We start from the raw sequence: 23,934 nt of genomic DNA, 5'->3' as shown, positions 1-23,934 counted from the left end.
GTGCGTGTGTCCAGTTATTTCCCTTTTTAAGTCTCCCAAGGGGCCACATAGTATATATAGATATACTATATAGTATATCTGACAGAAACCGAGAAATGTTTAGAGATGGGAGCGCAGCGTCCCCGTGCTCCTCTTGGCGTGGACATTCTCGTGTTCACATGGGCACCATGGAGGGTAGTGCAGTGACAGTGATGTTGAACTCCAGAGCCAGGGTATGGAGACTTGGCTCCTGGCTCTGGATTACCTCTCTTTGCTTTCGTGCTTCAGTTTTCTTATATGTAATTGGGGCTAATAATAGTACCTGATTCATAGGATTGTGAGGTCTGAATAAGTGAATACATAAAAGGCGCTAAAAGAGTGCTTGATATACTGTAAACATTGTATATTGGGAGTTATTTTCCATTTGTGTATTCGGATTCTTACTCTGTGTATAGTTGCTGCCAGTCATGTATAGGCACTGGAGATTCAAAGGTAAAAAAGTCTTAGTCCTCACCCTCCAAAGACAGCTCACAGTCAGCGACAGAGTGACTGCAGTGACAGACTGTACCCAAGGGAGCACTGAGAAAAGATACACCAAAGGATGTCTGTTTTCCAAGGAGTGTAATTCCATTTTCCTGTCACTTTAGATGGGAATAATTAGAGGGATGTGCCCTGCAGGGATAACTGAGGACGAATTAAATACAAAGATGTGGTCTTAAATGAGTAAAAGAAATCCGAGGAAGTACTCTCAAGAATAATGTATTTCTAAAACCCTGGGTAATAAGGAAACTACTGTCTGCTTATGATTAAAAGAAAGTCATTAGATTAGAGAACAAGTTTTCCCATCTGGTCTATAGACCAGCTTTAGGATATGTTACATCTTCAGGCTCCCTCTTGCTGTTTTTTTTCCAGTAGCTAGATTCTGATTTCTTACTTGCCTTTTTTTTTTTTTTTTTTATCATATTGCCACACTATTAGTATCAAATCTGGCAAAGTAGATACAGTGAAATTCTTCTTAAGTCTATGTATTTAATTCTGGTTAATCTAACAGGATGGTAAAACACCATATATCCTTTTTTAATAAGAGTTCTTTCAGAAATGTGTATGGTATGGTATTGCACTTGTATTTTTAGAATGAATGACATGCCCTTATTTTTCTAATTCTCCTTTTGAGAAATGTCGATGTTAGAGAGTTTTTAAGTTGTTTGGTTGTTTGCTCCTTGTAATATCATTAAAGCATACCTGGTCAGTTGTTTCATTTAAAAATTAAGTAGTTATTTTTCTCCTGTTAATTGTCAAAGTAAGAATATAGACCAGATATATAAACCAAAAGAGAGAGAGAGAGAGAAGACAACCTGTAATTCCAACCACCCAGAGACAATCCATGTTAAGACCTTCAAAAGGCTTCTATGACCATTGCATTCCCAGAAATGAACTGGTAGTGACAGGAAAGAAACCTCTGAGAAGGTACGTTAATGTGCGGTCATACATTGTACCTGTAGCCACTTCACCCATTCATACATGCAAGCTGCAGGCCTCAGCCAATAGAAAGCAAAGCAGAGAAAGCTCATTTTCCTTCAAAGTCATTTCAAGCTGCATAGACTATCATGACCCTTCCTGACTCAAGATTCTCTGGATACTGGAGCCAGGATGGGAAGGATGATGCTAAGAACAGTGGGCTCAGGGGTGTGGAGTAACAGGTGTCTTCATGTTGTAGATGTACAGTTTCTGAATGGAAAGGACATGAACAGGAAGGAAGAATGGCCGACCACTGCCATACTATACCTTTCATATTTAAACTCTTCTATACTTTTTCAAGGTCTTTTCGTATTTATTACTAGTCTTATTTTCATAGTATCCCTGTGTGATTTGTATTTTTGTTATGCACATTTTATAGATAAGGAGACAGAAATGTTAAGCTAAGATAGTGGTAGAGTTGGGACTGAATCCCATGTCTTTTCATTTTCAATATACTATTATTTCCACAACATTGTTAAACTCTCCTAGGTTTGGCAGCAGGATTTGTCTGCTAGAAGAGCCAAACTGTGAGGTTTTAAGAGAAGGGCTGAGAAATCACTGCTATAATACTCCACATTTAAAGCTAGAGTAACATGGCATTCTTAGTACAATATGAACCCTTGCAGAGCTTTAAGAACAAAAAACAATAAGAACCTTTTAGTGTCAAACTGGAAACATAAGACAGGTATCTATTAAACTTTTTTCTCTTTTTAATTTGTAACTGCATCTTCTGGATACAAATGTTAAGATGAGCTATAGTCATCATAATCTTTAGACTATAACTTAGATCGTATTCATAAAAGATGTCCCTTTAGTACAGCTACGTATGCTGAAGGAAGTGTGTTTTAGGACCCTTTGAAGCCAGCGAGGTCTTAATGGGCCCAGGGGTCTTCATGGAATTCCTTACGTCCATAGTTAGAGATTCTGCTTTGTTCTAATGAGAGGTTACATCTGAGGATCAGAAAAACTAGCCACTTAGCTTCAGATTGCACCTGGAGGTAGTCACAGACACAGGAGTAAGCAAACTGTTCCCTTTTTCCAGACTCCAAGTCATATCCTGTGCTGCCCAGCAGGCTTGGTTTTAGGAACATTTGTGTCTGAATGTTTATGCTACCTTGGGTGTTAGTCAATTCATAGTCTCAGGGAGGATTTCTAAAGTTCAGAGAACTTAACTCCACTAAACAATGTAGCTTATATTGCAGAGATCAAGAAAGTAGCAATGACACCTGGAAAGGTTTCAAAGAGGTCAGCATGTCTTAGAACCACACAGGAGGTTGCTAACAACAGTAAGTCCCAAAAGGATAGGGAAAAACATGGACACAACCAATTCCAGATATCCAAAGCTGCAAAACCTTTTTAAAGTTGAAAAGTTGTAAACTCTCCCTATAGTTTCTAACACACACTCTGAGGCAGAATCACTTGAAAATTGGCTATCCTACAACATTTGCTTGCCTAAACAAACAAAGAAAGAACAAAACAATTTCCTAGGGGATAACTGAATATATTCAGCTGCACAGCCGTATATGCCACCTCAAAGGGCCCTTAAATATCCCACTCCAGGAGACTTGACTTCAGTTGGACAAGAACAGTAACCAGCAAAGGAATGGTCTTCAGAGAAGTGCTTCATAGTATATGGAATTGAATCTAAGGACTGCATGTGTGAGTTTATGGAATCTTTCCCCAGAATATGGACAGTCTGTGCAGCTCAGAGTCAAGAGGAGCTCTGTTTAATTTAACCAAACTGGATATAGTGACAGGTCCATTGTAGTAGGATTTTTGTGTAGGCTGTTCAAGTTAACTTCCTGTTCTGGTTAAAAGAGAGCACTGTTGGCTAATTAAACTGCTTGAAACAAGAATGCCTCTAGCTTGTATGTAAGGAATTACGTTTGCTTTACCCTTAAAACACGCACAATTTGTAGATTGTGCTTTTTTTTTTTTTTTTAGGTTTGCAGAATTCCAACTACCAATGACTTAATTTGGTAACCAAACCATCAGTCAAGGTGAAAATAGGCTTCAGACAGAGCTATAGAAAATAAAAGATTGCTCCAAATGGATGTAATAGGAAGTTTTATCAGCTTGTGAAAATGGCAGATAGTTAAAAATGAGAAAGGCAGCAAGAGTCAGTTTGGAAGAGTGGCAGAGCATCTGGGAAATAGTCATCAAAGTAATCAGATTTAGGAAAGAAAACATAAATCAGACATTAGTTTCAGGCAGAGTTTGGCAGACTTTTTTGAGTAGGGCCAGACTGACTGTTTTAGGCTTTCAGGGCCCTAGAGCCTCTCTCATAGCCATTTAGCTTTGCACAAAAGCAGCCATAACAAATGAGTTTGACTGTGTGCCAATAAAACTTTATTTATAGAAAAAATTTGAATTCCAATAATTTGCACACATCACAAAGTAGTATTTTTCTTCCTTTTTTTTCAATTATCTGAAAATGTTAAAGACACTCCTAACTCACTGGCTTTATAGAAATAGGCAGTGCACCAAATGATCCAGAAGTCGTGCCTAATTTGTCAACCCCTGCTTTCAGGTCCCTCAGTTGACAAAATTCAGTAGACTAAAGATTTGACAGAAAATTGTCTTTGCTCTGCTCTAAATGATATTCCCATCACTTGAGAACTTGGTGACATGTTTCAGAAATTATGAAATGACAGATAATGTATTAAATCTAATACATAAAATCAACCTGTGCTTACCACATAACAGTGTTGTTATTGTTGAGTCCCTAAGTCGTGTCCAGCTCTGAGACCCCATAGACTGCAGCATGCCACATAATAGTAAAATATTTGTATTGTTCTTGTTCTCGCCCATATAGACAGAAAGTTCTGCTGTTCTTTCCTCAGATGTGAAGATATTTAAAAGTGAGATCTGATCATTTTTCCTCTTGTCTAAAGAAAAAGTAATGCGTTTTTGAGTGTCTAGCTATCTTATGGTAATTCCAGTCAGTTGTCAGATTTATTAGATTGTAATTTCTTATTCAGTTACCACTCTCTCCATATCCCTTTATATAATGTATCTGTACACATATATCTAAAGAATGAGCACATTCTTGTTGCAACTGTCACAATTTTAAAAATTTAAAATCAGACTTAGGGAGGCTGGGAAAGATTGAGGGCAGGAGAAGAAGGGGGTGACAGAGGATGAGATGGCTGGATGGCATCACCAACTTGATGGACATGAGTTTGAGCAAGCTCCAGCAGTTGGTGATGGACAGGGAGGCCTGGTGTGCTGCAGTCCATGGGGTTGCAAAGAGTTGGACATGACTGAGCGATTGAACTGAACTGAACAAGTGAGGCAGGTGAATGTTCTCTGTTGGCAAACTGTTCTCACTGATAAATTTTCAAGTGTTGGCCTCTGCTATTATATGGCACATGGTATGCATATGAGAGTTTGTTAGAAAGGGCAAATGAAAAGACATTTTTACACCCAGAAAGTACAAATGGGATTGATATTTCCTTTCTAGAAAGCAATTTGATAAGAAGCATCATAGCTATTAAAATGATCATAGCCTTTGACCTAGTAATTCTCTTACTAGTGATCAGCTCTCAGAGAGCAGTCCAAATTAATACAAAGGTGTATACACAAAAATGTTTATCATAATTTTATTCATACTATCAAATTTTAAAAATCAAAAAGCTCTCTTTTAAAGGAATAGGTAAGAGAAATCTGGCATACCTATGAGATGAACTATTATGGGACCTTTACATTCTTACGTAGGAAGGCAGAGTGCTACCATATCACTGTTCAGTCGTTCAGCCATGTCGATGACTCTTTGCGACCCCGTGGACTACAGCACACCAGGCCTCCCTGTCCTTCACTATCTCCTGGAGCTTGCTCAAACTCATGTCCATTGAGTCGGTGATGCCATCCACCCATCTAGTCCTCTGTCATCCCCTTCTCCTCCTGCCCTCAATCTTTCCCAGCATCAGGGTCTTTTCCAGTGGGTTGACTCTTTGCATCAGGTGGCCAAAGTATTGGAGCTTATTATATCAGTCAGAAAAGCAAAATATAAAACTCTGTACATACAATATGATCTTAACCATTTTAAGTATAAATGCATAGAAAAATACTGAAACGAGATATGTCAAAATGTTGCCTCTGAATGTTATATTTTTTAAGGTGATTTTTTTCCAATGTATTACATTTTTATATACTTCTCAACTTTTTAAGATAAAGAATACAGATTATTAAGTCAGAAAGAAAAATTCTGAAAATATTTATATAGACAGAGGAATTTCAAAAGCTAATTAGAACAGTGGCGAGTATAATACTATCTCAAGAATGGTTCTTTGTGAACTATTGAAATAGTGTTTTTCAGTTATTCCCTTAGTTACATCTTTGCCCCACTTCAGTCTACTTTGCAAACTACAATTCAAATAAGTTTCCTAAATGATGTTTTGATACTTTCTTGTCCAAAAGTCTTTACAACCATCATCTATTAAATATACCCAAATTATCTGGCATCTAAGACCTGACTCATTATTTCCATCTAGATGCTTATTATATCCCATTGATTTTTAATCAACAAATAATAATTTCTTATGACCTGTTGTGTGTTTGTAAATGTGTACATTCTTCTAAGAAACATGTTGTCTGATGAGGGAGTCAGAAAGTAAACAAATTAGAGACATGATCATTATCTATGAGGATTTTGTGGCAGTAGTTGCAGACAGGGAGACATGATGGGTAACTGAGTTAAAATACCAGCCATAGGAAGAAAAGCAAGAGGACCAGAAAGTAAAATCACCTGCCTCTGAATATGGACAAGGTCTTAATGGGGACTCAAAGGAAATGTTTCCTAACATGAGGAGGGAAATCTGCCAAGGCTTCCTGGTAGAAGTCATATTTATATTGAATTTTCATGTTTCAGTAAACGGTAGGTCAGTGAAGTGGGGTGGGAAAGGGGTGTGTTCCCAAGTAAAGGAACCAACGTGTGTGAAAGCCACAGAGGCAAGAAAGAACATGGCAAGGTAGCACTCGACTGATTTGACTACAATGTAGAGTACATGTGTGGAATTGCAAGACCGTAATTAAAGTCAGTGAAGGCCATGAGGGCCCTTGTATTGCTGTGCACGTGAGGCAGAACCAGGGGACGGACAGACAGGCAGGCAGCTTGTCAGCTTCAAGGGAATTCAAGTTTTGTTCAGAATAAACACAGGCATAAAAACTGCAGGCCTTGCTGAGGAGATATGTGCTAGGAAACTGGCTCTTGTGATGGTGATGAGAAAACTAATTTGTAGAGCTGGTCAACTTTCATGGTGTAAGGACTCCCACCATAGCTGATTTTAGGCTGCTGCTGCTACTGCTAAGTCGCTTCAGTCGTGTCCGACTCTGTGCGACCCCATAGACTGCAGCCCACCAGGCTCCCCCGTCCTTGGGATTCTCCAGGCAAGAATACTAGAGTGGGGTGCCATTGCCTTCTCCGGATTTTAGGCTGCCAATGATTTAACAACCAGCTCACTAGATTCCTGAATATTTAGCAATACACAAGTATGACCCACCTCCAGAGCACTGCTATTTGGAGGAGTTTTGTTCTGAAGAGCATTTTGAGGAGATATACCTGTATGTGACAGGCAGCTTTTGTCTACCGAAAGGTTTTAAGTAGAATCATCACAGGGTCACAGTTGCATTTTTGAAAGGTTCCTGTCCTGCAATTGTGTAAACAGTCTAGAGGAGGCTGAGAATGCATGTGGTTGTACGGACACCACTGCATAACCCAGGAGTGAGAGATTACAGTAACTGAGCCATGACAGAGCAGAAGTCAGAGACTGGTATAAATACCTAACAGACTGATCTTCCTGTGAATGACAGCTATAAATTCTGAGCAAAACACAAAAAATCTACCTCTAGAGATGAACAGAGGCAGACAGATTTTGGAGGGGAATGCGATCTGTGAGCCAGTAAACTGCACAGTGATTCACCCATTTGTTGTGGCTTTGGTTTGAGGTCAACTGCAGTTGTAGCCATGCAAGGGGGGCCCACTGTCTTTCTGGTGCAAGGTACCAGGTGAAAGAACTCAGGCAGCCAAGGTCACTAGAGGGTGAAGAGAAAATCTTGGAAAGGGAAATCCAGAGAATAGGGAAATATGTTTAAATGTGGCCCACCTATCTGCTTCCTGCTGAAGCACACATGCATGGGCCAGACTGAAAGCAGGTTGTACGCAAGCCTTAAAGAACTGAATTAGTCTGCACTGCCACTCACCCAGGTTTAAGAGTTTTTATGCTGTGCCAAGTCGCATCAGTCATATCCAATTCTGTGCAGCCCTATGGACTGCAGCCTGCCAGGCTCCTCTGTCGATGGGATTCTCCAGGCGAGAATACTGGAGTGGATTGTCATGCCCTCCTCCAGGGGATCTTCCCGACCCAGGTATCAAACCTGTGTGTGTACATCTAACCTGCGTTAAACAGGCAGGCGAGTTCTTTACCACTAGTTTGAGTCTAAACTGGTTAATTACCTATTAGAAATATTAACACTCTGGAAGAATTATGAGAGAATTCAGTCTTGACCACAGAGCATTTATAGTGTCCACACTATGACCCAAAATTACTTGACAGGTCTCAAAAAATCTAAAAAAAAAAAAAGAATTATTCAATTTCAAGGGAGAGATGATTAACAGATGCCAATGTCAAGATGACCGAGGTTAAAATTATCATGCATATACTTTAAAGCCACTGTGGCAACAAAAAAGGGATTTTACAGGTATAATTAATTCCTAAATTAGTTTGATTTTTAACATTCTTTTTTAATTGACATAAATAGTTGATTTACAATACATGTTTCAGGCATACAACATAGTGATTCAAAATTTCTATAGATTAGACTTCATTTTAAGTTATTACAGAATATTGAATTGACTATATTTTCTATGCTATACAATATATCCTTGTTGCTTATTTATTTTTTACACAGTAGTTTGTACTTCCTAGCCCCCTACTCCTATCAAGTCCTTTCCCCCTTCCCTTTACCCACTGGTGATCACTAGTTCTCTATATCTGTTAGTTGTCTTTTAGTTAAAACAGGGCGACTCTAGATGGCCAGACTTAATCAGATAAAAGCCCTAAAAGAGGAACTGGACCCTTTTGTCAGGAGAGAGAGATAGATAACATACATTCCTGCTGGCCTGAAAGAAGCAAATTACTGTGTTATAGCTGCCTAGGAAGAGGGCCATGGGGCAGGGAGGTGTGAGAAGCCACAGAGATGTGCAGGTGGCTGCCAGTGCTAGTCATTAAGTCATTAAGTCCTCACATGCCTCCTTGTAGACAGGCATGCATGCGTGCTAAGTCACTTCAGTCATGTCTGATTCTATGCTACCCTATGGACCGTAGCCTGCCAGGGTCCTCTGTGCATGGGATTCTCCAGGCAAGAATACTGGAGTAGGTTGCCATGCCCTCCTCCAGGGGAATCTTCTGACCCAGGGATCAAACTTAGGTCTCTTAACATCTCGTGCATTAGCAGGTGGGTTCTTTACCCTTAGCGCCACCTAGGAAGCCCCCTCATACAGGCACCAGGGAATAAATTCTGCCAGCTACCCAAGTGAGCTTGGAAGAGGATTCTTCCCAAGTCAAGCCTCTAGATAAGAATGCAGCCCTTGCTGTGTGGCAGAAACCAACACAACATTGTAAAGCAATTATCCTCCAATTAAAAACAAACAACAAAAAAAAGAATTCAGCCCAGCTGACACCTCAGTTGAAGATGGATCAGTAGAAATCCATCCAATCAAAAGGTCTAATATATGAACAACTGTAATCAAAGAATGACAGGAGACAGAATAGGGCTCCCCCCACCATTAAGAAATAATCTCAGAAAATGTCCCAGACTTCGTGAAAGACAGAAATTTACAGACCCAGGAAGCTCAGAAAACTCCAAACAGGCATTTGAAAGAAATCCACACCCAGACACTAATACTTGCAAGTTCTGGTTTCTGCCCACTTCTTGCTCCAAAGCACCCACACACACACACATCGTAGGCTTCTGTTATAGTCGCACCCACGTACACATACCATATCCTGTATTATTACAGACTGCTGTTTAACAACTAGCCCACAACTTAAGTAAACAAAACATTATTTCTCAGTTTCATTAGCCAAAAATTTCAGGAGTAGTTTACCTGGGTGATTCTAGCTCAGATTCTCTGACAAGTCAAGATTCGTGTAGTCAAGACATTAGCTGGAACCACAGTCATCACAAGTCCCTGCAGTTCTGTTCATTTTGTTTGAATCTTCTTTTTCCGCCCCACCTCTCTTCTTCAGATTGCCCTAAGGAGATTTGAGTGAAGCAATAACTGAAGAGACCACTGTATGCGCAATGGGGAGTTCATTGATAGCCCAAGGAAAGCGTTTTCTGTGACTAGATAGGAATAGAAATCAGATTGAGTGGGTTGAAAAATGAATGGGAGGTGAGGAAGTGGGGAAAATGAGCATGATTTAAAAAAAAAAACCTGATTGGGTGTTAGCTCAAGAAAGCTGAAGGGTCAGGTGAGGGTTTTTGACTGTGTGGGTCACAATAAACTGTGGAAAATTCTTCAAGAGATGGGAATACCAGACCACCGACCTGCCTCTTGAGAAACCTGTATGCAGGTCAGGAAGCAACAGTTAGAATTGGACATGGAACAACAGACTGGGTCCAAATAGGAAAAGGAGTATGTCAAGGCTGTATGTTGTCACCCTGCTTATTTAACTTCTATGCAGAGTACATCATGAGAAACGCTGGGCTGGATGAAGCACAAGCTGGAATCAAGATTGCCGGGAGAAATATCAATAACCTCAAATATGCAGATGACACCACCCTTTTGGCAGAAAGTGAAGAGGAACTAAAAAGCCTCTTGATGAAAGTGAAAGTGGAGAGTGAAAAAGTTGGCTTAAAGCTCAACATTCAGAAAGCTAAGATCATGGCATCCAGTCCCATCACTTCATGGGAAATAGATGGGGAAACAGTGGAAACAGTGTCAGACTTTATTTTTTGGGGCTCCAAAATCACTGCAGATGGTGACTGCAGCCATGAAATAAAAAGACTCGTACTCCTTGGAAGGAAAGTTATGACCAGTCTAGATAGCATATTGAAAAGCAGAGACATTACTTTGCCAACAAAGGTCCGTCTAGTCAAGGCTATGGTTTTTCCAGTAGTCATGTATGGATGTGAGAGTTGAACTGTGAAGAAAGCTGAGTGCCGAAGAATTGATGCTTTTGAACTGTGGTGTTGGAGAAGACTCTTGAGAGTCCCTTGGACTGCAAGGAGATCCAACCAGTCCATCCTAAAGGAGATCAGTTGTGGATGTTCATTGGAAGGACTGATGCTGAAGCTGAAACTCCAATACTTTGGCCACCTGATGCGAAGAACTAATTCACTTGAAAAGACTCTGATACTGGGAAAGATTGAGGGCAGGAGGAGAAGGGGACGACATAGGATGAGATGGTTGGATGGCATCACCGACTCAATGGACATGTGTTTGGGTGGACTTCAGGAGTTGGTGATGGAACAGGGAGGCCTCGTGTGCTGTGGTTCGTGGTTCATGTCACACAGAATCGGACGTAACTGAAGTGAACTAGGCATGTTCATATATGAAAAGGAGTAGATAGCAGATAGGTTGATGATACAGAAGACAGGAAGAGTGATTAATGGCATAAGGTCCCAGAAGAAGAGAAGAAGAATGCATCCAGATTACAGGTAGAAGAATGGACCCAGGGTGGAATTATCCCAGTTATCCACTGCTATTTACAAACCACCCCAAAACTTCTATTCTAAAGTTTTATTAGCTCATTAGGGTGTTGGTCAGAAATCTAGGTGCGCTTAGTTAAGAGGGTCTTCTAGTCTCAGCTGGGCTCACTCATGAGGCTGCAGTCACCTGGTCGGCCAGCTGTGGCTGAGTAGTCCATAATGGCCCTGCCCACACATTTGGTACTTGGCAGACCACTGGCCAGGGTTCTCTTCCATGTGATCCTTCCAGCAGTCTCGCCTAGACAGGAGAACAAAAGCAAAGACTGCAAAACCTATTGAGCCTAAGCTCAGAACCCTCATAGAATCTGCTGCCCACATTCTGCTAGGTGGAGCAAGTCACAAGGTGAGGCCAGATCCAGAGGATAACAAGCAAGATCATAACCTCTTGATGTGAGCTGCTGAGAGAATTGGGGACCATTTTTAACTTAGCACAAAAGCCTCCTCCTGCTTTGAGACAGGAGAGAGAACTGAGGTTGACTATAAATGTTGAGGTGGTTGTATGGGTATTTGCTTAAAGTGAAAAGAGGGAGGGAAGGTGGGAGGCTTTTTAAAACATGATTTTCCACAATATCTAATCCTGTATCCGGCTCATAATTGGCATTTGATAAGTGTACACTGAGTAAAAATGTTCAGATTTCTCATAACATCTGACATTTCTCAAGAATATGGATTTAAAGCTTATTTTAACAATATGACCACTGTAAACAGTATGGGTCATATTGGATGCTTTTATATGTGTTGTACAGGCACACAAAAAGAGGTCCTCTGAGCTCAAAATACATGCTTTTGTATGCTGTCTGTGTAACTGGGCTCGTCATCAAGAGTAGCCGCTCGTCCCCGCCTCCTCTGCCTCCTTGGCCTCCCAGTGGCCTCTGATGGGAACTGTTACGAAACAGGGAGATGCTGCGGGGGAGGACTAGCAGTACACTTCAGAGGAGACCAGCTTTCAGGTCCACATGCACGTCCAACTCTGCCTGCTTCTGTTTAGCTCTGAAAAAATTGTATTATTTACCATAAGCTGAAAGTATGTTGTACAATTACAAAATGGTACTGATTTAAAGTAGACATTATTTCAAGTTAAATTTGCGTTATATTTTCTCCTTCTCTAATCATGGAAATAGACTCCCAGAAACTACATTATTGCCCTTACTGTTGCATAGCACACAGCTGTCCACAACGAGCAGTTCCGTTTGGGGTGGAAGGACTGTGTGCCTTTGCTCCCCAGTGGCAGTAACAAGCTTCTTTTTATTGTTGCTGACATTAAGATAGCTAAAATCAACAGTGAGGTAAACAGTTCTTGGGACCATCTGGCAAGGATTTTGATCCAAAATATTCTGTAAACACTAACTCCATTTCAGTACCTGGGACCTACGATCCAGTCACCATCAACTGCTTTTTTATTTTAGTTCTAAGCAGTCATTGAAACAGCAAAATAGTAAGACTTGTAGACTGTGTCTCTTCACCTTTATCTCGTCAAATATTTTCCGTTTCCTGAGAGGTTCCAAGAAACTTATATCCTCTGAGGAAGGTTATAGTGCCTTGTTGAAGTCACCAGTAAATGGGACCCTGGCAGTTTTGGTCATTAAATATCTAGTGGATAGAGGTGTTTGGAATTTCTTCATTTTCTGTTGGTAAATACATTTACTCTATTTAAATGAGAGGAAGAAGTTTGGGGTCTTTTTTTTTTTCTCCTGTATATTTCAAAGTCATTATGTAAAAATGGTTTTCAGTGTGACCTTGTTAAGACTTGTAAAGTCTTCCACAAGAAAGTAGCAAAGATAGTTTGTGATAAGATACTTTATCTAGTCCCAGGACTGATTTCTAGAGTTTTCTACAAGCCTGCACAAAAGGGCACAACGGGGGATTATTTCAACTGTGAAGCACCCAGAGGAGTGACTGCTGGTGCTGCTAACGGTCTCACCATCCCTTCTCTGGCAATAAATTTTCGATATTGAAATATAGCTTTGGAGAAAAATGTACTGAGGATCCCTTAAGCTTTTTACAAGACACTCAAAGGCTTTTCACAAGCTAGTGCTCTGCAAATGTGAATTCTTGATGTCTAAACATAAAGGTCCTTGACTGAACTAATTTTAAATGTGAATTTTAATACAGAGTGCTTGGAGAAAGGGAATGCAGCTGGACCATTAAAGCATGGTATTTTGCCATTTGTAAGTAATGGGAAATACTGATTAAGAATGTTATAAAGATTTCAGCATTCAGAATGTGATTGCGGTTAATCATAACCTATTACCACAAGCCTGTGTAACAAAAGCATTAACTCTGTTAAAGACAATGGCATATCTATTATACTGTGGCACTTTTTAATTATTTCCATGCTGAGCAGGATATTGAAGAGCTTATTATCTAAAGGTCAGAATAATGCCCAAGACATGGCCAAGCCCAATGAGTGTCAGATGCATGGAATGTTGGATGACTTCATAGTTATGAAATTATTTCATTTCTCATGATAATTCCTTACTTGCCAAGTTAGTGAATTTTAAGAACTCTGAGAGCAGATTTTAAGATAAATGTGAAATAATCCATACTTTTGGAGTCAGGGACTTCCCTTCAGGCATTAGTTCATATTTGACTTGCTTGACTTACACTTGGGGATAAAATGAGTTAGGACAAGGTCTTAGATACCACATTCCCTTACTGGGAAAGAAAACCAACTTGCACAACTTTGGCTGGCTCATGTTTCTTGTTATACAGGCACTAAGAAGCAGCGGTTGCCATGAAATACTTTATTTAACCTTTACAAAAATGTTTTCTTAGTATGGCAAGGCAGTTTAGTTAAATGAAAATAAATAACTGTAAAACTTTTGGATGTCTTTTATATCCCATCTGTTGACTTCTTTTTTTTCTAATTAAAAATTAGGCATAACAATTTTAATTGTCTAAATGGCCATGATCACTGAAAATAAGTTACAGATTGCATAGAACTACGTGATCTTTTCTTAGGACACATGTTGGCATGTCTTCTATTTTACATTCAACTAAATTTTGCTAAATGATGAATGAACATTTTAAAAGAAAATTTAAAAGAACAATTTTATTCAAACTTTTGTTAGATTTCCTCCATGGTTTATATTTGTATTTAGTCAAAATTGATTTTCAAGCAAACAAGAACTGACAGTCTGGCTCACAGACTCAGAACATTTATCCAAGTCTGAATGACTATCAAACAGTGTCTCCCGTTTACCTTACTGGCTTCCATTTCTCAGCTTACCTAAAGTATTCTTTATTCTTTCAATCCAACTTACCCTATCTCTTCCACTGAGGAGCGAGCTGGGTTCAACCATGAGCATGACAGCCATTCACTATCATTCTGTCAAGAGTGTGTCTACCCAGCACCAAAATCTTCTGACTGTTAGTGTTACTCAGTTAAGCAATTATTGTTTGTATTTATTTTATTTAATTTTTTTAAGTGTGAATTATTTCATATTTTATAGACAGACCACCCTTTTCTGTATAGACACACAAGCATACATGTAAAATTTGTCTGAATTTTCACTTTGCAGCCCCTTATGGTAGCATTATGGATGAAAAGCCTCAAAGACTATCACACAGTTCTAGACTTAAGGCAGCTATTAGTATCACAGCTCCTGTTTTTTCAGTTGTATGTCATTTAAATATAGGGAAGCCCATGTGCTTTAGAAACGTGAAAACAACAGATATGTGTAATGTTGAAATGACCTTTTTAAAACAAGCCTATATATCATTTCATGCTTTTTTTTTTACTGTGTACATTTATATCTGGTTTCATGATTAATAGGTTCCCCAAAAGTTTACATAGCATTGTATTTTAACTAATGAGAAAATTTGCTCCTTAAATCTTTTTGGAAAAAAAAAAAAAAATTGTGAAGTGAATTATTTTTCTCTAATTTAGATAATTTCTATTTAGGTAGCTTTTTAGCAAGCAATACTCATTAAGCATCATAGTTTTGTAGATAATATATAAAAGTACCACTACTCTTCACCTGACTCTTTCTTCTTTTTTTTTAATTTATTTTTCTCTCTAGTATGTAAATGTAAGTCATATGCTTTTTCCTTTGCTTTGCAGTATCTTTTCAAAGGTCTCATGGCTTATTTTTATGTCCTTTTTGCTATTTATTAATGACTATATCATATTATGGATTGCCCTTTGTTATATTATTTGTGGAATGGTGATTTTTATTCTCCAGCTTCAAGGGCAGATAATAAAGTCAACTCCTTTTCTACTTCCCATTTTCCAGCTGGCATTTCCTAATATTGTCAACTATACACAGATGAAAGTTTCTACATCCTCCCATGCTTCTTTGTTATTGTGAATTGTCAAAAGTGATGCAAAGCTACAGTTTGCTTCATTCATGCAACAGTTTTTTTGTTTATTTTTTCCTGATTCTTCCTTCATCAGTGTTTGCCTTGTGATAACCATTCATAAAAATAAACAGTGGAGTGCTGCTAGAACCTGTTGTTTCCTGGTATTTCTGAATATATATAGAAAGACCAGCCAGATAGTGAATAGCATAATTTCAAACAGCCAAACGACTATCAGTTACTATGTTTCAGTACCTTTAATGCTTCACTCTCTGGTGTTCATTGATGACTGGTGCTCTGAAAATAAGTGGCAATTCCTGATATAAGAGTTCATTGCCTCTTCAGCCTCCCTTTCTGTACCATCCTCTCTTAGGCAGGTCCTCTCCCTAACTCTCACCTCTCCTCATCCCCAAGAATCTGCACACATGGCTGCTTTGAGAGCAAGATCTGACCTGAAACAATGACTTTTGTTCCAGTTTGACTCTTTCCTTTCCAGGATCAAAATCCCAAGGGTTATGGTCGATTAGAAGCTATTAGAAGAATCTAAGCCAATGAGTTCATAATATAAAGTTAATTTTCCACAATATATTGACAGTAAGTTGTTTGCACAAAGATTTAAAGCTGTCAGTCAGTTCAGTTCAGTTCAGTTCAGTCTGTCAGTCATGTCCGACTCTTTGCAACCCCATGAATCGCAGCACGCCAGGCCTCCCTGTCCATCACCAACTCCCGGAGTTCACTCAAACACATGTCCATCGAGTCAGTGATGCCATCCAGCCATCTCATCCTCAGTCGTCCCCTTCTCCTCCTGCCCCCAATCCCTCCCAGCATCAGAGTCTTTTCCAATGAGTCAACTCTTTGCATGAGGTGGCCAAAGTACTGGAGTTTCAGCTTTAGCATCAGTCCTTCCAATGAACACCCAAGACTGATCTCCTTCAGAATGGACTGGTTGGATCTCCTTGCAGTCCAAGGGACTCTCAAGAGTCTTCTCCAACACCACAATTCAAAAGCATCACTTCTTCAGCGCTCAGCTTTCATCACAGTCCAACTCTCACATCCATACGTGACTACTGGAAAAACCATAGCCTTGACTAGACGGACCTTTGTTGGCAAAGTAATGTCTCTGCTTTTCAATATGCTATCTAGGTTGGTCATAACTTTTCTTCCAAGGAGTAAGCATCTTTTAATTTCATGGCTGCAGTCACCATCTGCAGTGATTTTGGAGCCCCCCAAAATAAAGTCTGACACTGTTTCTACTGTTTCCCCATCTGTTTCCCATGAAGTGATGGGACCAGATGCCATGATCTTAGTCTTCTGAACGTTGAGCTTTAAGCTCACTCTCCTTTTTCACTTTCATCAAGAGGCTTTTTAGTTCCTCTTCACTTTCTGCCAAAAGGGTGGTGTCATCTGCATATTTGAGGTTATTGATATTTCTCCCGGCAATCTTGATTCCAGCTTGTGCTTCTTCCAGTCCAGTGTTTCTCATGATGTACTCTGCATAGAAGTTAAATAAGCAGGGTGACAATATACAGCCTTGACATACTCCTTTTCCTATTTGGAGCCAGCCTGTTGTTCCATGTCCAGTTCTAACTGTTGCTTCCTGATCTGCATACAGGTTTCTCAAGAGGCAGGTCAGGTGGTCTGGTATTCCCATCTCTTGAAGAATTTTCCACAGTTGATTGTGATCCACACAGTCAAAGGCTTTGGCATAGTCAAGAAAGCAGAAATAGATGTTTTTCTGGAACTCTCTTGCTTTTTCCATGATCCAGCAGATGTTAGCAGTTTGATTTCTGGTTCCTCTGCCTTTTCTAAAACCAGCTTGAACATCTGGAATTTCACGGTTCACATATTGCTGAAGCCTGGCTTGGAGAATTTTGAACATTACTTTACTAGCGTGTGAGAGGAGTGCAATTGTGTGGTAGTTTGAGCATTCTTTGGCATTGCCTTTCTTTGGGATTGTAATGAAAACTGACCTTTTCCAGTCCTGTGGCCACTGCTGAGTTTTCCAAATTTGCTGGCGTATTGAGTGCAGCACTTTGACAGCATCATCTTTCAGGATTTGAAATAGCTCAGCTGGAATTCCATCACCTCCACTAGCTTTGTTTGTAATGATCCTTCCTAAGGCCCACTTGACCTCACATTTCAGGATGTCTGGCTCTAGGCGAGTGATCACATCATCATGATTATCTGGGTCATGAAGCTCTTTTTTTGTACAGTTCTTCTGTGTATTCTTGCCACCTCTTCTTAATATCTTCTGCTTCTTTTAGGTGCATACCGTTTCTGTCCTTTATTGAGCCCATCTTTGCATGAAATGTTCCCTTGGTATCTCTAATTTTCTTGACGAGATCTCTAGTCTTTCCCATTCTGTTGTCTTTATTTCTTTGCATTGATCGCTGAGGAAGCTTTCTTATCTCTCCTTGCTATTCTTTGGAACTCTGCATTCAGATGCTTATATCTTTCCTTTTCTCCTTTACTTTTCACTTCTCTTCTTTTCACAGCTATTTGTAAGGTCTCCTCAGACAGCCATTTTGCTTTTTTGCATTTCTTTTTCATCGGGCTGGTCTTGATCCCTGTCTCATGTACAACGTCATGAACCTCTATCCATAGTTCATCAGGCATTCTATCTATCAGATCTAGTCCCTTAAATCTGTTTCTCACTTCCACTGTATAATCATAAGGGATTTGATTTAGGTCATACCTGAATGGTCTAATGGTTTTCCCTACTTAAAGCTATAGTTTGCTACTTTTATGACTTGTCTGTAGTGGAATCAGTGTGGGTTTTTTAGACATGAATTTTGTACAGGAAAAACCAATCCAAGTTTGGCTGTCACCTGCTTTTGTTTATGAGAAATAACAAAAATATCTTTTATTGTATTCCAGATTCTTTTTTCATGTTATTTCCTTGGATAAGTAAAATATATCAATCTCTGGTCACACTTTTTAACTTCTCCAAGCGTGATAAGGCTTCCCAGGTGGCGCTAGTAGTAAAGAACCCACCTACCAATGCAAGAGACATGAGTCAAGAGTTTGATCCCTGGGTCAGGAAGGTCCCCTGGAGGAGGGTGTAGCAACCCACTCCTGTATTCTTGGCTGGAGAATCCCATGGACAGAGGAGCCTGATGGGCTGCGGTCCATGGGGTCGCGAAGAGTCAGACATGACTGAAGCAACTTAGCACACACGCAAGCATAGTTCCTCTAGAGTCCTACAATGTTTTTCTTCCTCTCGTAAACTTCACACTATGCTGCTTCTTGCTGAACCTCTCCCACTACACTGTGAGGGTTTCAGTGTGCATCTCATTCGTCTCTGTCTCCACCATGTGGCTTCCCTGGTGGCTCAATGGGAAAGAAGCCACCTGCCAATGCGAGAGACGTGAGTAAAGTCCCTGGGTCAGCAAGATTCCCTGGAGAAGGAAATGGCAAGTCCCTCCAGTACTCCTGCTTGGGAAATCCCATGGACAGAGGAGCCTAGCGGGCTACAGTCCATGGGGTCGCAAAAGAGGCAGACACGACTTAGCGACTAAACCACCACCACCAAGTGTAGTAAGTTAGTTGGCTTATGGTGAGCATTTAGTAGATATGAATCCTGAAAATATTTGCTAAACTGGGGGGAAGAACCTTTTGCCTTAGGGGGAAAAAAAACCTCAATTAATTTCATTAAACTGCTCCAGGAATCATATGAGTAAGTAATACAGCAAGCCAGACCTTGTGTGAAGAGCAGTGATGGAGGCCTCAGAAATGAACTGAGTCTCATGTCTTCCTTTCGGCAGAATGCCAGGGAAATCTGCGACACTGACCAGGATGGGTGGGGAGACTTCATGCAGGAAGCTGATTTTGAGTTTTTAAAATAGAAATGTCTAATTTCTTTTTATTTGAAGGCTCTGTATGCTTTCTGTTGAACTTTTTTGATTTTAATAACATTAATTTTTATCTGATTGCAAAGTAATATTTATAGTGTGAAATTTGGAAATTACGTAAAAGCACACAAAACACACACATAAAAAGGAAGGTCACATCCCCACGATAACCACTATTAGCATTCTGGTATATTTTCTAGCCATTTTTCTCCCTTTAGGAATAGACATGTATACTTTTTGTCCATTTTACAAAAAATGGAGTATATATTGCACATATCTTTTTGTAATGTGATTTTTTTCTGGTTAATCTTTGGCTAAGTAAAATTGTTCATGTTTTTTTCATGCTGTGATTTTTTTTTCAATAGTTTCAGAGGATTCTTTAGTATAAGTATGATTAAGAAGAGAGATTCTTAGTAAGCACACTTCAGTTCAAATCTTACACCTTGCCCTCTTGAGCACTGTGGCCTCTCTGTAGCTCAGCTTGCTCCTTCATTCATAAAATAAAAATATCTCCCACCTAAGATTATTTTAAGGAATAAATAAAAGCATATATAAAAAGCACTTAGCCCACTGCTTGACACGTGGAAGTGAAAGAAAAAGTGAGTATTGGTCTCTCAGTCATCATTCTAACTCTCTGCAACCCCATGGATTTGTAGCCCGCCAGGCTTCTCTGTCCATGGAATTCTCCAGGCAAGAATACTGGAGTGAGTTGCCATTCCCTTCTCCAGAGGCTCTTCTGACCCAGGGTTCAAACTCAGGTCTCCTGCATTGCAGGCAGATTCTTTACCATTTGAGCCACCAGGAAAGCCCAAAGTATGTGTCTAATAACTGATAGCTGTTATTGTTTTTGCTATATTTTATTTGACTAATGTCCTAGTAATGCCATATTTTCATTATTAAAACAGTGCTGGAATAAACATACATCTAGGTAAATCTTTGCACATGTCTATAATTATTATATCAAGATAAATTCGTATTTAGAATTGATGAGTCCAATGAGTATCTGAAGCTTAGATTTTTTTATAGAAAGATTACTCTCCAGGTACAATTTTCATTCTAACCATTGTTTGAGTGTGCCAGGTTTCCCTTCTCCTGTAAGAGGTTGCTTTATGCAGTTGCACAGAATTTGTAGCTTTCATGTAATTCAAACAATCTTGAGAGAAAACCTGCATGTAAGCTCTCATCTTTTGTGTCATTGATACTTGTGTGATGACAGTGACCATTATATCACCCCCTGGAAGGTTGATTTGGAAATCTTTTTCTTTCTCCTCTTTCTTCCAAAATACACTGCATCAAAGAATCCAAGTTGTCCACTAGAAAATAATTCAAATTGATTTATTTCTACTTTATCATTCAAAAGGTTGTGCTCTATAAATATAAAAAGGAGATATAGAGTACTAAGAGTTCTAATATTGAATCAGAGTGACACCAAGGATTAGCAACTATCTAGATATTTTGCAGCATTATTTCAGATACTCTGAACATCCTGAAATTCAACTGCCTTAAAAAAGCAATAATGAGCAACATATTTCATTTTGTTTTCATGTTAGTTTATTGATGTGAAATGTACTGTTAGTTCCACTTATGCATTCTAAACAAGCAATCTAGCTTTGATCTATTTAATTTGATCTGTAGCTTTTTAGATGTTATTTTGGATAGACAAGAATTTGTTCATATTTTAACTTAATTTTCATTTGTCATGCTTACCTGTTATATATCATTTAGGGTCTACTTTATGCTTTAGTATCATGTTGCAGTGTCTGAATTATAGATTTTAGGGATTTCATTGATGTGTAGCTTAATCTAGTATTGTTATCCACGTAAAGCAAATCTATAAATCTATATTGAAACGTCACTCAAAATAGAAATTGTTTCTGAATATTTTGATTCTCATTTTATGCCCAAATATCACCACTAAAATTTTTTGATATCTCCTTTAAGTTATTTTGGTTAATTTTCAAAAATCCTGATTTTTTTATTCAACAGATATTTTATTCAGTGCCTACTGTGCACTAGGCTCTTGAGATATAGATATGAGTTTAGAAGTTTAAAAAACAAATATGATGCTTAAGCTTTTGTATATATTATATACTATATATTTACTACAAGCATATATTCAGTAGTTTCTTTCACTTGCATTTCACATAACTTTTTCAGAACTAAAATTTCTGTCAAGAATAAAATATATTGGAGAAATATGTTTAAATTATTTAGATTTTCAGTTTCTTTTTGGAACATTGCATATTACTGTACAATAAATTACTATAAAGTACAAAAAATATGCAAATGTCTCTGAAGACAAATTTTCAATTTCTGACTAGGTAGAAAGCATCTTGATAACAATTTTTAAATGAATAGTGAAATAAAGTTCACAGAAAAGTATCTAGTACTTTCATTTATATTTCGGATATCTTTTAAAGTTTTTTCTTAACAGCCCTCCTCTTTCTCTTCCTTGGTGTACCCTGTTATCCTAGATTTCATTTTGTTTTTCTTTCCTCTGTAATCTGTCGACTCAGGAATTCTCCCTTTGGATGTGACTGTGGGTGGTCCTGAGAGCTGATCCCCAAGCCCCTGATCAGTAATTCAGTTTTAAGTTTTATTTTTTATTGAAAAAAATGAGTGGAAAGTTCTATGCTCCCATTTGAGGTCTTCAGTGGAATTTGATCTTGCTGCCAGTGTGGCCCTGGAATAGGGCAGTCTGCTAGAAAAAAATGTCAGTGTAGCCCCTTGAGGCCTTCCATTGAGTGTGGCTACTGTACAACCTGCCTTATACTTCATTTCATTTCCCACTGAAAAGTTCAAACAAGAGTGGTTCCTATTTGACTATTTTTCCTCCCAATGGAAAAAATTAGACACTAGCTAAGTAGGCCACAGAGAGTGAAAAACCTGAATGGAAAAGAAAGATGGTAAAGGAAGTGAATCTGAAAGGGAAACTTAATGGAAACAAGGGGAAAGAAAATTTCCAAATTGTTAAGAGAACGTTAAAGACACCGTGGGCTCTAGGCAGAATGGATAGTGATATTTTGTTAAGCCCGATCCTTCCTCTCTCCTGTTTCTGGCCCACATTGCTCTCATTCTGTTGCAGTTGTCCAGACCCCTCCACACTCTGCTCTCACCATCCTTTCAACACATCGCTCATCTCTACACAAGGCTAATTCCTGAATAAAGCACAAAATCCTTAGCTCAGCAAATCATCAGGGCTGGCCACCATCTAGATCTGCTTCTAAGACCTTATCCTCACTCTTTTTTTGACATGTTGCTTCTTCTCCAACCAATTGAGACTATGAACTTTGCCCCAAGCAAACCGTCTCACTTCATCTCTCAGATTGTCCCCCTCGGCCAGTGACTGTCATCTTTACCAACTGAAGTCCTACCCAAACTCTCAGGCTCAAATGCTTTAGAAAGCTCTCATAATCACAGCAACCTGAACAAGCCCTCTCTCCTCCAGACTCCTGTATCAGTGTGTACCTCTCTTAATGCGTCTTATGGGTTAGTTATACAGGCCTTACTTTTCCTGTAAAATCTTAGCTCCTTGTGGGATAAAGACTAAAGCTCTTTTTTATGTCCTCCATAGTCTTTCACATATTGCCTTCCTTATAGTGTCTGACTAATAAAAATGTATTGGATCAATAATAGAAACAAGTCTCATTAGGATTAGGCAATCTAATACAAATTTCACATTTTTATGCCTGATTTTATAGTTTCTTTGCTATAGAAATAAAAATAGACATATGGGTATTTGTTATTAAATGGAGACTTCTCAGTACCTATAACAGTGAAATTTAGTGAATCAGTCCAACAAGTACAGGATTTTCCACCCTCATTTGATGTCCAGGGGTACCTGAGCACCCTGCCAGTGCCATGGGAAGTACTGGGCACTGTACTGAAGTACTGCTGAAGTACTGGGGTACTAGGGCTGAAGTACTGCCAGGCCTCCTGAATTCCTTTCTGTAGATTTTTCTCTCTGAGGAATGTCATTCCTTCCCTATTAAATTATATATACATGTAGTTGCCAGTGGTATTTAAATGTTTTTTAACTGCAGGCCAGACATTACAAATATTCTGTTGGTCATACAGGTGGGAAGAAACGTCATGTTTTTCTCCCACCTAACTTTTCTGTGTGTACTAACTCCAGACATATCTGAATTTTCATAATTCAAGGACAATGTATGTGATATATGTGCCAACGTTTTGAGAACAAATAGCTGCCAAGCAAAACCCGACAGCATATTCCTTGGTGACATTCCGTCATTAAAAGCTGTGCACACAGAGTGAACAGCTACCTAAGATTGAGCTCATATGCAAATGTGAACACTCCTCAATTAAAATTACGCTGTGTACATTAAAACTTTCTTTAGAAGCTATGGAATTTTCAAGAAAAATACAGCTGAGCTTGACCTTAAGTACCTTGCCTCATTATTTTTTGTCATTTCCAGCTACTAGTCCCTCCAAAGAAAACAACTTTCTTTGTTTCTTTTAGTTTTGTGTGTACCCTGAGCTTTATTCCCAGTTGCTGCTACAAAAAACTGAAATGGTTCCAAACACCACTATTGTTTTTCCTTTTTTCCCCTGT

The 23,934-nt window shown here is 39.1% G+C and overlaps 1 protein-coding gene across 2 annotated transcripts in view; it reads left to right on the top strand.

Annotated features, from left to right (window-relative positions):
* The window catches only part of VPS13B (vacuolar protein sorting 13 homolog B), a 772,631-nt gene that overhangs the window by 680,194 nt on the left and 68,503 nt on the right, over positions 1-23,934 (top strand). The window lies entirely within an intron of this gene.

The sequence above is a fragment of the Oryx dammah genome, unplaced genomic scaffold (genome assembly GCF_014754425.2).
Source record: "Oryx dammah isolate SB20612 unplaced genomic scaffold, SCBI_Odam_1.1 HiC_scaffold_19, whole genome shotgun sequence".
Lineage (NCBI taxonomy): Eukaryota > Metazoa > Chordata > Mammalia > Artiodactyla > Bovidae > Oryx > Oryx dammah.
The sequence above is the reverse complement of the archived record's forward strand: the minus strand, read 5'-3'. Positions and strand labels throughout refer to the sequence as shown.